The sequence below is a fragment of the Pezoporus wallicus genome, unplaced genomic scaffold (assembly GCF_028554395.1).
Source record: "Pezoporus wallicus isolate ANWC-B61680 ecotype Strahan unplaced genomic scaffold, APGP_CSIRO_Pwel_v1 contig_5352, whole genome shotgun sequence".
In the NCBI taxonomy this organism is placed as follows: domain Eukaryota; kingdom Metazoa; phylum Chordata; class Aves; order Psittaciformes; family Psittacidae; genus Pezoporus; species Pezoporus wallicus.
The window spans coordinates 3,613,739-3,628,828 of NW_026639660.1; the positions used below are offsets into that span (position 1 = coordinate 3,613,739).

The 15,090-nt window shown below is 57.8% G+C and overlaps 1 protein-coding gene across 3 annotated transcripts in view; it reads left to right on the forward strand.

Annotated features, from left to right (window-relative positions):
• The first annotated feature begins 1,273 nt into the window (after positions 1-1,273).
• Positions 1,274-15,090, forward strand: part of SLC29A1 (solute carrier family 29 member 1 (Augustine blood group)) — a 34,077-nt gene continuing 20,260 nt past the window's right edge. The window contains exons 1-2 of one of the 3 annotated variants that reach the window (XM_057415323.1): positions 1,274-1,471; positions 7,442-7,607. The gene's annotated coding sequence lies outside the window, so the exon portion shown is untranslated. Of the gene's footprint in view, positions 1,472-7,394; positions 7,608-12,936; positions 13,021-15,090 lie in introns of those variants that run through there. The other 2 variants (XM_057415325.1, XM_057415324.1) reach the window with 2 other exon arrangements.

A 15,090-nucleotide genomic window follows, 5' to 3' on the forward strand; every position in this document is an offset into this window, starting at 1 on the left:
GTTCCTCTGTGCCTGTACCCAGCCCACCTAATCCCATGGGGCATCTGGGCCCCTTTTCTCTGCTGCAGGTGGTTGGTGGGGAAGCTACTGCCTGCAGAGCAAATCCTCCTGCCTGCCAGGCCTGCCCAGCTCTCAGATGGCCGCTGGCCCAGGTGACGGCGGGCAGTTACTGTGTGCCATGGAGGGGTCAGGGCAGTGTAGCCAGACCCCCAGGGCTTCCTGCATCCCAAATATTTTGCAGTAACTTTACCAGGCTACACCAGCTTCAGCTGCCCTGGTTCCTGCCTGCACTGGTAAAGGGGAAGCCCAACCTGCACTGAGCATTCACCAGCCCCACGGGGAGAAGGGGAAGCTTCCGGGGCTCTGGGTAGCAGGGCCTCTCCCTGGCAGGCTGCGAGGCTGGGCTGCGCACACTCCTCGCCTCCTTATACATGTTTGGGGCTGAAAATAGAAGTGCTGGCTGCAGCCCAGCTCTGCAGCAAGGGCTGGGAGAGAAGTGCTCCCGCCACCCCATTTTCCTCCTGCAGTGCCACTGGGACTGGAGGTGGGCACGCTGGAACCACCAGCAGAGGGGCTTTCTCCATGCTCCCACTGTGGGGTGGGAGGACACGCCGGCGGGGGGTGTTGCTGTGCTTTTAGTGCTCCCCCTGTGCGTTCCCACCTTCCACTTGGCTCCATCGCTCTTGGCTCCGGCACCTGTTTTCCTCCAGCACTGAAGCCCAGCTGCCTGCGCTGCCTTAATGGGAAGAGGCGAGGGGATAGTAGGACTGGGAGGGGGGAATGTCCTGGGAGAGGGCCAGCCTGGGATGGGCTAGGGAGGAGGCTCTGGCCGCACATACCAGGAGAGCAGCCGGTGGGCAGATGCCAGTTCATTCCTGAGCAGCTGAGGGGCCCGGTGGAGGGGCAGTGTGCGCAGGGGCCCCCACCCTCAGGCCCCAGGGGGCTGGTGCTGGCCCACAGTGGGGTGGAGGCTCAGCAAGCGTCCTGCCATAGCCAGAGTCCAGCACAGCAGCACGGGGTGACATGTGCCATCCCAGGGAGGACGCTGGCACCCGCAGCACTGCTCTCAGTGCCCGGGGCTGTCCTCCTCGCACAGGGTACATTTTTCCCCCGGGGTGGCTTCCTACCAGCGGCCGCCCATCTCTCCTTCCCCATGCTGGCGCTCGGCCCCGCTGCAATTCACTGACGAATCCCGGTTGCCGTTTCCTATGGCAGAAACAACTTCTCCTCCCCCTGCCCCGCTAATCTGCCCGTGCCTGCAGGCTGCACCTGCTGAGCCAGCGGAAGCCGTGCTCAGCCGGGCCCAGCCAGCACCAGGGCTTCCAAACCCTCCCTGGCTGCAGAGCAGGCGGGCAGTGAAGACTCTGCACCCTGGTCCTGCCTTCGCGGGAAGCCCCGACCCTACTTGGCACCGCGCAGCGAGGAGGCTGCAGGCAGCATCCTCTGGCACCGGAAGAACTGAGCCCGCAAGGTAATGGCAAGGTGCAGGCAGGGGGCTTATCATTGCAAGTGCTGTCTCTGCTGTGCCTTGTTCCCTCGGGTACAGCGTGTTCCCTGGGGGTCTGGTTCAAATCCCTCTTCGCCGAGCCAAGGACTTGCTCCCCATTTCGGCTGAGCGGCAGTGCTGCTGCAAGGTCACCCTGTAGCCTGTGCTGAGCTCCTGGAGCTATCACCTGCTGCCGTTCTCCCCCACCGCCGGGGGACAGAGGTCTGGGACTCCAACCAGAACCCGTGGCTTTCCAGTCCGGTGGCTGCAAGGAGGGTTTGGAGCCTGGCCCCGCTGCAGACGGGGAGTGGAAGCAGTACTGGAGGGGCTGGCTGCCGGCACCCTGCTCTCCTTGCCCGGTCTGCAAACTCGCAGCACAGAGGTGTCCTGCTCCCGGGGCAAGGTCCCCAGGAGCTCGAAAGGGCAGGAGGGCCAGCCGTCTGCTCCAGGAGGAGGGGAGGCGCTGGGGAAACCCAGAGCACGGAGCATCCCTGTGCCGGGGATGCGACAGCGGTGGACCCCAGAAGCATCCTTCTCGTAGACGCAGGCGCTGCAGCGGGGGGAGTCCCGGCTCAGAGCGGGGTGCGAGGCAGGGTCAGGCAGGGGTGGGAGCACCGGCTGCGGCCGCGGGCTGTGGTTGAGGGCTGTCCCGCGCACTTGTGCGCGTCGTCCTTGAGGCTGCAGGCAGCGCGCTAGGACCTGGCGAGCCGCAGGCAGGCACTGCAGGCAGTGCTGTGCCTGTGCCTGAGCCTGAGCCTGAGCCTGAGCCGAGCGGGATCCTGCACTGCCCGCCGGCAGCACCGCGGAGCGAGCCTGCCAGAAAGGAAAAAAGCCACGTAAGCCAGCATGGCCGAGCCCCGGGACACCCCGGCCCGGGCGGGAGCGGCGTACCACGGGCAGGGCTGGCCGGAGGGCGGGGGGCCGCGAACCGGCACAGACGCCGGTGCCTGCGGGAACGCAGGGTGCTGGGGCAGAGCGGGCATCCCGGCTGCGGTAGCGGCAGCGCTTCAGGGCAGCCCCGGCACCCGTCCCGGGCTTGGGGTACTGGGGAGTGGCAGGCAGTCCGATGGGTGGTTCACCCCAGCACACTCGGCCCTGCATTCCTAAGTGCTGGCACCTTACCCCCCCCAGCGGGACCTGTCCCTGTCCCAGGAGATACGGCTGGCACCAGGATAGTGTCATGGGGCAGCAAGTGCCTCCCTGCCACCCCCCAGCACCAGCCAGGTGGGTATGGTGTTTGGTTACCCTGCTCATCGGGATGTCACCCCAGGGCTGGCATGGCCTTCATACTGGCCCCTGCCATCTTTAGTGTCTCAGCCTTCCCTGAGCACTGCCTCCTTCTCTGCCCCACCAGTCCCACGTCTATCTGCATGGTCCCAGGGGTGCACACTGCTGAGGTGCCCTTCCTGTTCCTGGAGGCCCTGGGGCTGTGTCACCCCTCTCCTCCCTGACAGGGCTTCTTCAGCAGCCCCATTTGCCTCTTGCAGGCCCTTTGTGCCCACAGCTGGGCACTCCCCCATGAGAGCAGACTTTTTCTACTTGTAGGATGACTGCTGGCACCTGTGAGCCTGCCCTCTAGCCTTGCACCATTCCCCGTGCAGCTCCTTCCTCCCACAGGCGCCATTCCCTGGCTGCCCTCAGCATGCTTTGGCCTGGTGAGAGGTCCTGGCTGCCCCTGGGATCCGAGGCTTGTTTGCAGGAGCCTGACCTCTTGTGCAAAGGTACAGGCAGTGTAGGCTTCATGCAGTGGCCCTTACCCTGCATCTGTGGTGCCTCTTGAGGTCAGAGCACTGCCCTACTGACCCAGGAAAGGCATCATGCAAGAGGTGAGAAAAGAGGGTCCCTGCTGCTGCTCACTGTCCCTCTCTTTCCCATGCCTGATGCTGCTGCAGGCTCTGTAGGAGCTGCAGTGGATGGGGAAAGGTAAGGAGCAAGGGAAGCTGGCACAGCTGGGTGATAGGAAACCATGAAACCCTTTGTCATAGTCCCCAGGCTGTTTTCCATGCAGGAAAGACGATGGAGGATGCGGTGGAAGAGCACGGCCACATGCTGCTGCTGGCCTGCTTGTGATGTGCATATAAGGAACCCCTGCTCCATGCCAGGAGCAGCCAGAGCATCCCTGAAGGCATGCTGGGCAGCAGTGGGAGCAGTGGGATGGGGGATGAGGGCAGCAGTGGCAGAGCAACTTGTTCTGCATCACAGCAGGTAGCCCTGACCTTAGCTGCCAGCAGCAATGAGCCATTCCAGGGCTTACTAGGAAGCCAGGCTTTCATGGAATTCTTTTTCTTCTGAGAAGCCTGGCTTTTTGAAGGGATCCAAGCACCTCCATGACTACAGCTGCAAAGCAGGGCGAGAAGCAGCACAGCAGCAGCACTGCTGGGCACTGTGCAGCAGCTCAGCCCTGCTGGGAAGCTGCTGCCATTCCAAGTGGTGAAAGCCAAGTGAGGCTTTTCCACCTGCTTGCACCCACTGGAAATGGCAGGTCCTGTGGGGAGAATGGAGAAGGCAGGGAGAGGGAGCAGCTGATGCCTGCAACTCCCCCTCAGAAGGGGTGCTTTTCATGGGGAGCCAGCCATCGCTATTGTCAGGGCTGACTTCCGCCTTCTGGCTTGCCAGAAAGGAGATTACTGGGTCTATGTTCCAGCGTTAGCAAAGCAAGCTGTTTCCCCGCAGGTGGACTGTGAGCCCTGTCAACTGGAGATGGATGTGTGGAGTCAGCTTCAGGCCATGAACCCCTGGGGAGGTAATGCTGGGCACTTGGCACAAGGATGCTCCTGGCTGCCTTATAGCTCAGAGTTCTGGGGAGAGGCAGGCAAGCTGCATTCTGAGGTGTGCTACCTTGAGGAGCAACACCTTGTGCTTCTCCCTGTCCTGTCCCGTGTCATCCCATCCTGTCCCATCCCATTTCTGGGAGACTCAGGGCTCTTGGAGGACCAGCCAGGACCCCCTTCTCCATGGCCAGCAAGCACAGCCCCACAAGACAGGTATTGTGCTCAGGGTAACTGTCACTGTGTTGTGTCCTCAGGTGATCCATCCGGGGTGACAGCAGGACCCTGAAATCTGTTTTCTAACTCTATCGCTGCCCTTCTGCATGGCGTTACTGACAGGCAAACGCTACTCTGCTCCTTCACACCTCCTCCAGAGCAAGAGTTGGATGACTTCCTTGCTTATCCCCCACCCCAGATTTCCTGGCTCCCTCCCTCACTTCCCCAGTTCTGCTCTGCACACAGCCATGGGTTAGCACAGGGGACACACCACAAGCCCTCCGAATCACTGCCTGTGCTTTGGGGTGCCCGGTCCCACTTGGCGCACACTGCTCCCAATGCCAGTGCTGCCTCCATCTCCCTGGTCTAGTCTGCTGCCTCCTCATCCTCAGTGAGCCCTTGCCTGCTCTTCCCTATCCCAGTGCCTGAGGGACAGCTTGGGATGATGATTCCCGGTTCAGAAAATCCGGACCTTCTCCCACCAGCCACTGCTGCTGCCCCTTCTCTGCCTTCCCACCTTCCTTCCCACATGCCGCGGGGCCACTTAATCCTGTCGGCTGGCTAAGCCCTTCCCCGTGGGCTCCCGGTCACGGGTTGGGTGGGGGGGGCCGGGTTGGGGTCCCCCAACAGCTACCGGTCTCTCATGGGGGCCGCCGCAAGGGGAGGGCTGCGCCGGACCGCGCCAGCAGGGGGCAGCACCGGCATGCGTGAGCTTGTGTGTACTCGGGGGGGGGGGGGCTGGGTGTCGCAGCACAGCACCCAGTAGAGACCCAGCACAACCACAGCACAACCCCGCTGCAACCTGTCTGGGGTCACGGCGCTTTACAAGGAGGATGGGCAGCGCCTAGAGGCAGGTGGCTCCCCTCTAGGGACAACCAAAACTCTGCCAGCCCCCCCCAGCAGCATGAGTGCAGGGCACCCAGGGAGGTTACACCCAGCCCCATGCATGAGTGGTGCAGGGCACCCAGGGAGGTTACACCCAGCCCCATTCGTGAGGGGTGCAGGACACCACTCCTGAGAGCTCCCTTCTCCCTGGGCCGTGTGAACACATCCTCTGCCCATGGGTGGATGCTGGGCTTTGCAGAGGGTCCAAGGAGGGAGGGCAGGCCAGGTGATACCGGATGGCTAGGCTGCCAGCCATGAGTTCTGCCTGCCCCTTCTTTTGATGACTCCTGGCTCTGCTTCACCAGGTGGCCTGGGGGCCTCATTTCCACTGGGGAAACCATGGAAGCGTGACTGGCAAGGAGGGAAAATGATGAATGGCTGGTACTGTTGGAAGGTGTGGGAAAGGGCCCTCCTGGAGACTTCCCTAGGGGATGTTTGGGAGCATTCAGCCACAGCTCCGCTGCCGATTCGCCCAAGGGGGAAAGCATGACGGGACGGGCTGAGTCTCCAAACAGGATTTAGTGAGCCGTGCCAGACGTTTGCACAGGGCTGAATTCTGCCACACCAGCCAGCAACTGTTGGGTTGGGCACAGACCAGGGCCAACACGGCCGTGAGAGCTCAGGGGCCTGTATTTGGAGCCCTTGTCTCTGCAGATGGCCATGTGCCATGGTCCCAGGGATGCCAGTGGCCACAGAGCCTGCCCAGGAGCAGGCTGGCTGCAGGAGCAGGGGGTGCCTTGCCCTGCCCTGCCGTGCAGGGTGAGCAGCCTATGGCCACTGAGAGCCAGAGGTGCCTCAGGAAGGCTGATGGGCAGCCACGGCTTCAGGCATCCGCTCAGGGCTTGGATTCAGCCGTGCTCTGCAAAGGCTTTGCAGGGAGCGGGATCACACAGCGGCTGCCACCCTCTTCCTCCTGCCAGGTTCCCCGGTTCCCAGCTGCCCACAGCTCCCCTGTGGTGTTTTACGAGGGTGGCCGGGTGCCAGCAGGCTCCTTCCTCAATGGCTCTGCTCCATCGCGGGAGGTTGGTGCTGCCGGCCAAGGAGCGGGATGTGCCCCCCGGTGCAGCTTCAATGGGCCGGATGACCTTGACTATAGTGCAGTTGTCCCTGCCCATGCCAGCTCCCTCCTCCGCCAAGGACACCCAGCGTGAGACCATGACATGGTGAGGCTGGGTGCTCAGAGTGGCCGTGCCCTGGGGCTGCCGTGTCTGAATGCTGCAGGGCATTGCTGGCTGCCGCTGTGCCAGGGGTTAACCCTGGCTGGTGGGAGCCCGCGCTGTGTGTCTTGAGTTTGCCCAGGTCTCATCAGGGGTTAACCCTTGGCCGGTGGCTGTGCAGCTGTCACTCAGTAACCAGTCACCCAGCAACTCAGTGCCTAATTGGTGTCATTAGGCAGTAAATACTTGTAAGAGTAAGCAAATGGGCAGCTGGAGCAAAGGAGAAGGCAGCAGCAGTGCAAGAAGGGAGGCAGTGATGGGGATGGAGTGGGGAGAGATTGCTGTGGGAAGGATCATGCCAGGAGGTGACAGGGATGAGAGGCCCTCAGGAGTAGTTTAGGCAGAGGGATTTGTGTCCCCCCACAACCTTTCAGCTGGGAGATGCTCGCATCCCAAAGATGCTGCTGTCCCACAGGGTACCAAGCCCTTGGCCCTCCCCTCCAGTTAGCTGAGAGGGGCTGAAGCTTGGCTGGACCCACTGTCCATGTCAGCCCCTGGGAGCCCTGTGGGCACTGCCAAGCCACTTACCGAGCTGTGCCCACCCAGTGCACAATGGGGTTTGTTTCTGCTTGCCCAGCTGGGAAATACCCACAGCCCCACCGCTGGGCTGGAGGTGCTCAGGGTCAAAGCCCTTCCCTGCTGCTCACTGGAGCTGTGAGTGCTTTGGGCGTAGCAGTGCACACGCGTTGCACCTTGGTGTTACCAGCGAGGGGGGACGCTGGGCATGGGCAGGCAGTGGGGCCAATTGGCAGCATGCGCCTTCCTCTCCCTGGCCTCTCCTTGCAGGTTTTCACCCAGTGCTCCTCCTCGGCTGCCCTCAGTGCCCTGGTGAAGAAATCCCAGGCAGCTGCCTGACTCTATCTTGGCAGGTTGAGTCGTGTGAGGAAGCAGAAGGATGGCGGGATGATGAAGATCCTCATGGCTCCCTGCAAGCGGTGACGTGCCCGTCTGGATCGCCGTGCCACAGGCAGAGCTCAGGAGGGGATCACAGACTGCTCCTTTCCCACTTCATTCCAGCCAGGCTCAGGCCATCAGGTGAGCATCACCTCCATCCTGCCACCTCTCTTCCCAAAATGCGGGGCAGGGCACCAAGGTCTCAGGGGGGTCACCATGAGGAGCCCTGCAAATAATGACCAGAGAACTTCCACCCCAGAAGGTTCTGCCAGCAGCTCTGGAGCCAGGGCCCTGCTCCGGGGTCAGCCAGGGCCACCAAGGAAACAGGAAGACTCAAACCGTCCCCAAGCCATTCACTGATCTCAGCAACAGGCTGAGATGCTTTGACTATCAAAGCATCCAGCAGTCTCACTATAACTGGATTCCCAGGACCCTGTAGTGGTCACCCCTCCCAAACCCCCCCATTGGCTAATAGGTTAATAACCTGCTGGCACTTGACAGAGGTCCAGCATCTTCTGTGTTTCCCTCCACGTGACTGATTAAAATGCCCCTTCTCCCCCTTTCCGAACCCGGCTGTGCTTCGCTGCCTTGTCACACAGGCAGAGAATCGGATACGGCTGCTAATCTGCTTGCTACCCCACTCCTGCCTGCCTGCTCTGCCTTTTAAACACACTGGCTCTCTGTTTCTCTGCTCTGTGACACTGAGAGCCAGTGCAGAGGCTTTTTGAGGTGAGCTACAGGGAGGGCAGAGCCTGATGGAGGGAAATGCCGTTGCTGTGTGTCACGCTTGCAAAGGGAAGGGCAGTTTTGCACTTGGAAGGAGAGCTTTATGTGTGCATCCTGCCCTGCTGGACGGTGACGGCCTCGCCGTGCCTCAGTTTCCCCTGCCCCAAGCACAGGAGAGGAAATCTCATTGCAGAGGAGGGCTGGCGGGTTGATTAATGGTTGCAAAGTGCTTGCAAATCTCCAAGGATAACGGTTGACGTGAGTGCCAAGTGTAAAGGCTCCTGGAAACACTGAGTGCCTGCAAATGCTGCCTCCTCAGGCCCTAAAACTTAAATATTACCAAAGAGGAATGGAAAATATTCCTTCATCTCATATGATGCATTACCCACTGCCTGGAATAAATCTCCCTTTTCACTCTTGCTTTCCAAACCAGCTGTTTGTTTGCTTCCCACTTTTGGATTTCATGGCGCTAGTTGAAGCAGGGAATTGCTACAAGAAGGGAGGGGAAAAAATAAGCCCAACTAAAAAAAAACCAGCTTTTGTAAAGGTTTGGCAGCTGATGCCTCTGAAGGGAGCGCACTTTGCCTGTTTGTTCTGCCTGTTACAGACTAGCTTAGAGCAGAGCGTACAAATTGGGGTTCAGGTCCCTGTGGTGCGCGTTTGAGGACCTCGAAGGTGTGGCAGCTCGAGCCCCGTCAGTGTGTCCTGAAGAGCATGTCAATGGGATTCCCAGCCTTATGTAAGGGAGAGGCTCTGCTGGCTGACTTCCTCCGGGAAAGCAGGGCTCTGCCTTCCCCCTTTGCTCAGGGAATAGCAGCGATCTGCCAACAGCAGCAGCGTACTTTGGCACCATGCTGCTGCTTTGGGGATGGGGAGGGTGGAACAGCAACAAGCCCCCAGGCTCCACTCGAGGCTGCCTTTTCTCCTTGCCTATGTTTCATAGGGGAGAAATCTAGCTCTGTGTGTTGTGCTGGTGGTGTACAGCGGTGGGCCCAGTACCAGTACTGGGCAAAGCAGCGGCTGTTCCCAGATTGGAGCAGAAACCATTTTGGTAGCTGTTTGCTTCTTCTGAGAGGCTTGTACTCACAAAGGTGAAGCCGATAACATGAGAGTCACTTGGGAGCAGAGGGCTCTGCAGAGGCAACACATCCCCCATCAAAAGGAAGCAAGGCAGCTTGTCTCTCCAGCAAAGGCTCATGGTGTTTGTGGGGCAGTGAGTTGTCACCAGCTGTGTCATTTGTCACCTCCCCTCACAGAGGAGGTGCTGTTCCCCTGAGACCACACACCGGCGCTGGCGTCAAGCACTGTACATTGCTCTTGAGGTCTGTGCAGAGCCACTGCAGACAGCCCGTCCTGTGTTTAGGAGCTGGAAGCTGCCTTTCTCCTCTCCTCCCCTTGGGTGTATGTGCTGGCCTCCTGTCTGCCTGCAGTCACCCGTGGCTGTGGTGCTGCTCAGCGCTAATGGATTTCAACCCCCCTGTCTCCACCGAGAGACTTATCTTTTGAGATATGTTGATTCCCGTGCTTGGGATCGGCTGTGTGGTCAGGAACAGAGCTGTGAATTACAGAATACTTAATCCTGTCCTTTGGTGATGGTAAGTGCTATGCACCTCGTTGCTGAAAGCTTGAGGCGAGGCAGTGGCTGCACTCACCCTGCCCTGAAGCAGACACTTCCCAGAATATCCACTCAAAGGTAAATTTTGTGGTGTTTCTCCTCCTGACGGGGCCTGAGGCTCTTAATGATGCTGAGAGCCCTGTAATGGCTACTGGAAGCATGGTGGTGGCTCGGCTGGGCACCGCCAGTCTGGACCCTGTGCTCAGGCATCAGTTCCCACAGCTTTTAGTCTGTGCTGAAGTCAGAGCTTATATAGAAGAATAAAACTGTAGTGCTGACACATTTTAGCTCACGCTGCTGAGCATGTGGACATGACAAGGGGAAACGTGGGCCCTGAGGAGCCACAGCATCCATGTCCCAGGGACTGCCACGGGGTCTCATGGGACTCTGACAGCAAGGAACACCTGAAAGTTAGAGAGGAGGTGACATGAGACATCCCACAGCAGGCAGCCTTGCTCTTCTATTTTCCTTTTTCTGGAGAGAGGAGGAGAGGAGAAAAAGAAGAGAGGATGGAGGTTTTTCCTGTGTTGAAGCCTAATCCAGAAGACCTTCCAGATTGGAAAGGCTTAGGGAAAGCGGGCTGAAGAAAGGCAGGCCCAGGGCTTGGATCCATCACTGCCTGGGAGACACAGCAGGAACTTAATTGGAGCAGAGATGGGAGCTTTTAAATTGAATTTGATCTGATACGAATCTTACATTTAAGACCGGAGCCTCCTGTCTTCCTGTCTTAGTATATGACAACATTGTCTGCTGCTCATTTGATGTTGTCAGTGCACCCTGCTATCTGGCCTCAGAACCCCATAACCACAACAAGAATCTATCATCAGCAAGAGGGAGAGATCCAGCGGCAGAGGCTGCTGCAGAGCAGGACAGCGAAGGAGCTGCTTCCCGGGGGGTGACATTCCGCAGTGGCATCATTGTGTCTCAGAGAGCACGGAGCTGTCTCACCCCTGTCCCCATTGCCTCTTTCTTGAGCTTTGGGGACTCCTTGCTTATAGAATCATAGAATCAGCTGGGTTGGAAAAGACCTTTAAGATCATCAACCGTTCCCCAGCACTGCCAAAGCCACCACTAAGCCATGTCACTGCAGGCCTCACCTACACAGTTTGTGAACACTTACAGGGATGGTGATTCCTGGGAAGGAATGTTTATACACATTCCCTGGGAAGCCTGTATATGTGTGTGTGTATATATATATATATATATGTATGCATTTTCTGCATAGATTTACGGGCCATTTGTGTCTCTCAGGTGCCCTTTTGGATGTGCTCGTATTCTCATGGCAAAGGAGATAGGAAAATTAATTCAGAACATAGAAAATAGACAATAAAGGAAAACAAAGACAACTCCAAGAGGCCAAAGGGGTAAAAAGGGAGAAAAAGTGAAAATCAGTGAAGACAGAAATATTGTAAAATATGTATGTTAGATTTTAAAATAACATGTCCTTCCTCTAAGGCTTAGTTATGTGGTGGTGTTTTGCACATCTCTTAAAATACAAGCTTGGTGCTTGGATTCTGCACGAAGAGGTGTGTTAAGAGATCATAGCACTGAGAGATCGTGAGGATGGGAATCTGCCAGAGCGTTCGGGGGTGTTTTAACTTCTGATTTTAATTTCCAGCCCAAACTGCATCACTGTCTGCAGAGAATTTTCTGGGGCTGTTTGTTAATGGATCAAACGCTTTTGCATTCAAAGCAGCTGCAGGGACTTCCTGGTGCCAGCATAGAGGAGCAGAGAGTGAGGAGGGGCCTGTGCTCCAGCAGAAGCACCTGGAGACACCAAGATACATAAACCAGATTTCTGCAGAACATTTAACCACCGGGATATGAGGATGGAGTCAGGTGCACTCCCCTTTGCCGCGGGATGAAGCACCCCCAGTCCTGCTGCACCTTGGCACCTAAGCAAACCAACGAGCTTTTAACTCAGTGAAGTAGATACCTGCTCTGGAGAGATAGGAGCCTGGACATGGGCAGCCAGAAAAAACCCTGGCTTTGAGCCCCTGTGTCCAGTATCCCCTTTGGATACTGGACACACATGACACATGCTTTGGATAGAGGGGCATGGCTAAATTTCAGAGGGGTCTGCACATTGGCTGCCATCCTGGGTAGCACTACCATAAATGCACAGTGCAAAAGCTGTCTTTGAGCCTCTCTGCAACCCAAGATAATGATAATTACATATATATGCACACATACACTCATATATATATATATAAAAGATGATCGAGGCAGGAACATCTCTTCTATGGGGACAGGCTGAAAGAGCTGGGCTCGTTCAGCCTGGAGAAAAGAAGGCTCTGGGGAGACCTTAGAGTGGCTTTCAGTGCATAAATGAGGGCTACAAGAAATCTGGAGAGGGACCTTTTACACGGGCATGTAGTGACAGGACAAGGGGGAATGGTTTTAAACGAAGATACAGATTTAGATTAGATATATGGAAGAAATTCTTTACTGTGAGAGTGTTGAGGCCCTGGCACAGGTTGCCCAGAGAAGCTGCGGCTGCCCCATCCCTGGCAGTGTTCAAGGCCAGGTTAGATGGGGCTTTGAGCAACCTGGCCTAGTGGAAGGTGTCCCTGCCTGTGGCAGGGAGGTTGAAACTGGGTGAGCTTCAAGGTCCCTTCCAACTCTAACCATTCTATGATTCTATATACACCTGTATATATATATATATATATATATATATATATATTTACACCCACCAGTGCTAACTGCCAGCAGAGGGAACCCCCTCTGCCTTCTTCCCCTGCCGCCTTCTGTTCCTTCTTCCTCTGCCTGCATTAGGGCACATTGCAGGGGACAAGCGATGGACACAGCAAACAGAACCAGTTCGCCCTCCATTTAGCGCCGTTAATATAACGTACAGCTCCTTTTGGAGCTGTAACGTTTAGTAACGCATGGGCACGGCCGCAAGAGCGGAGCTGGGTGCCGCTCAGGATGGGGTGGCGGTGCGTCTGCTCTGCTTCCCCGAAGGAGACGTCGGAGCGCGGCGCAGGTGGAACGGCTGCCCCGGAGGGTCCCGCCGCCTCGGACCCAGTCCCTCCCCGCGGGGGGAGGCGGGGAAACCCGAGCGAGAACCGCGTGGCGCTGAAGGCGGCAAAAGAGGAAGGAGGAGTTTGCGGAGCGGGCAGGGAGGAGGCGGCTTCCCATCCACGCCGGGGTCGGAAGGCGCAGGAGTCGGCAAGGAGTGGGGCGCAGCGGTGGGCAGCCGGGTCCAAGGTATTGGCTTAAAGTCGGGGAGATTGTAACCTGGTCTCCGAGCGCCCCCCCCCCCCCCCCCCCGCTCCCTACATGGCTCCCAGCAGCGTTTCAAAGCTGTCGGGTACGTGGTTCCCCCCACCCCGGGAGCCCTGGGAAGGAGCCAGCGGCGCCGCAAGCTCCGCTGCGAGGTGGGGATGCGGTGTGTGAGTGGCGGCTAAGGGGGTTTGTGTGCATACATGCTGCCTTTTGGGATGGGGGGGCTTTTCTTCTGTGGCTTTTCTTCTTTGCTGCCTCGCACGGTAACTCCAAATCTCCTTCCGTAGTTACTGCTGTGGGGAGAACGTTGTTTTGGGGAGGCAAAGCAGAGCAGCTAGCATGTGTTTTTGGGAAGCGCAGTGATGCAGGATGCAGGACTTCCCCGAGGGGGTAGTGCCGCGGTCCTCCAGCTGCAGGGATGCACATCTCTGCGAGCAGCCGTGTTTGTGTCTGTTTGCGTGCAGTGCCGCAGCTGGGCGCTCATTGCGAGGACCCACGGGAAGGCACATGGGCTGGGCGCCATGTGCTGCAGTGCGAGCAGTGGGGCACAACCCCCTGCCTGGCAGCAAAGCCGCGGGGACGGGGTCGCTCCGGGTCCGGCTTGAGAAAATGCTCCCAGTTTTGGCTGTGGGATGCTGGGGAAGATTTCTTTCCTCCCCTTCCTGAGCAAACCAGTTGTGTTAACGGAGAGCCTGGCCCAGGCAGGAGCACCAGGAGCTGCTGTGGAGCCCTTTTACGCTGTCCTCCCCACCCCTGTAGTAAAATCTGAGCCTGTAGTTAAATCTGAGCTCACACCCCTGCTAGGTGCTAATTCTGCCAGACCAACACAGTCCCTGCCTGTACTCACCAGCGCTCTCGGGAGCAGGCTGTGGAGCTGCGGGCTGTGTGGGAAGGCAGCAGCAGCCAAGCCCTGGTGCTGTGGAATTGCAGACAAGTGAGCCTGTATTCTTGAGCCCACTAGATTCCCCAGGGCTAGGGGCTGCAGGAGGAATTTGTGCAGCTGTTGGCCACAGCTGGGTGCACTTCCCGGCTGCTCCGAAGCAGGAAGCAGCCCAACCAACAGCCCCTCAGTTGCCTGTTGTGAGCCGAAACAATTGAGGGCCATCAGTGAGTGCCGACATGGGAAATCCCACTCCCCTTCTGCACCCCATCCCGGCATCATTCCTGCTTGTCAGCCCCTGCAGGCTGCCAGACGCCTTGGGTTCCCTCCAGCCCTGCCTTCATAAATTCATAGAATGGTTTTGCTGGAAAGGGCCTTCAGATCATCCAGTTCCACCCCCACTGCCATGGGCAGGGACACCTTCCACTAGACCAGGTTGCTCCAAGCCCCATTCAGCCTGGCCTTGAGCACCGCCAGGGATGGGGCATTCACAGTTTCCTTGGGCAGCCTGTGCTAGTGCCTCACCACTCTCACAGTAAAGACTTTCTTTCTATGTAACCTGAATATCCCCTGTTTAAGTCTGAACCCATTTCCCCTTGTCTTATTGTTACAGTCCCCGATGAAGAATCCCTCTCCAGCATCCTTATAGGTCCCTTCCAATACTGGAAGCTGCTATGAGGTCTCCATGCAGCCTTCTCTTCTCCAGGCTGAACAGCCCCAACTTTCTCAGCCTGTCTTCATACGGGAGGTGCTCCAGCCTCTGATCATCTTTGTGGCCCTCCTCTGGACTTGTTCCAACAGTTCCATGTCCTTTCTATGTTGAGGACATCAGAACTGTACACAATACTCCAGGTGAGGTCTCACCAGAGCACTACAAAGCAATCTCAGGATGTGACTATGCAGGGATGCTTTTCTCTCAGGTTCACTGGTTGTCTGAGTGTGGCTCATGGGCTATTGCTACAGTGTCAGTGCAGTGCCAGCACCACACGTGCTCTCCAGGGCACTCCTGCTCTCACCATCGCCTTTTGCTCCTGGAAAAGACAGGTAGGCTTTCTCTTGGCTCACTGAGATGTTCTTCACAGGACGCTTTCTGCACAGCGCTGAGGGCTGTAACACAGCCCCCAGGAGGTGGTTTGCCCCTAGCTAGTGCAGACAAGGGGCCTCGCGCTGTG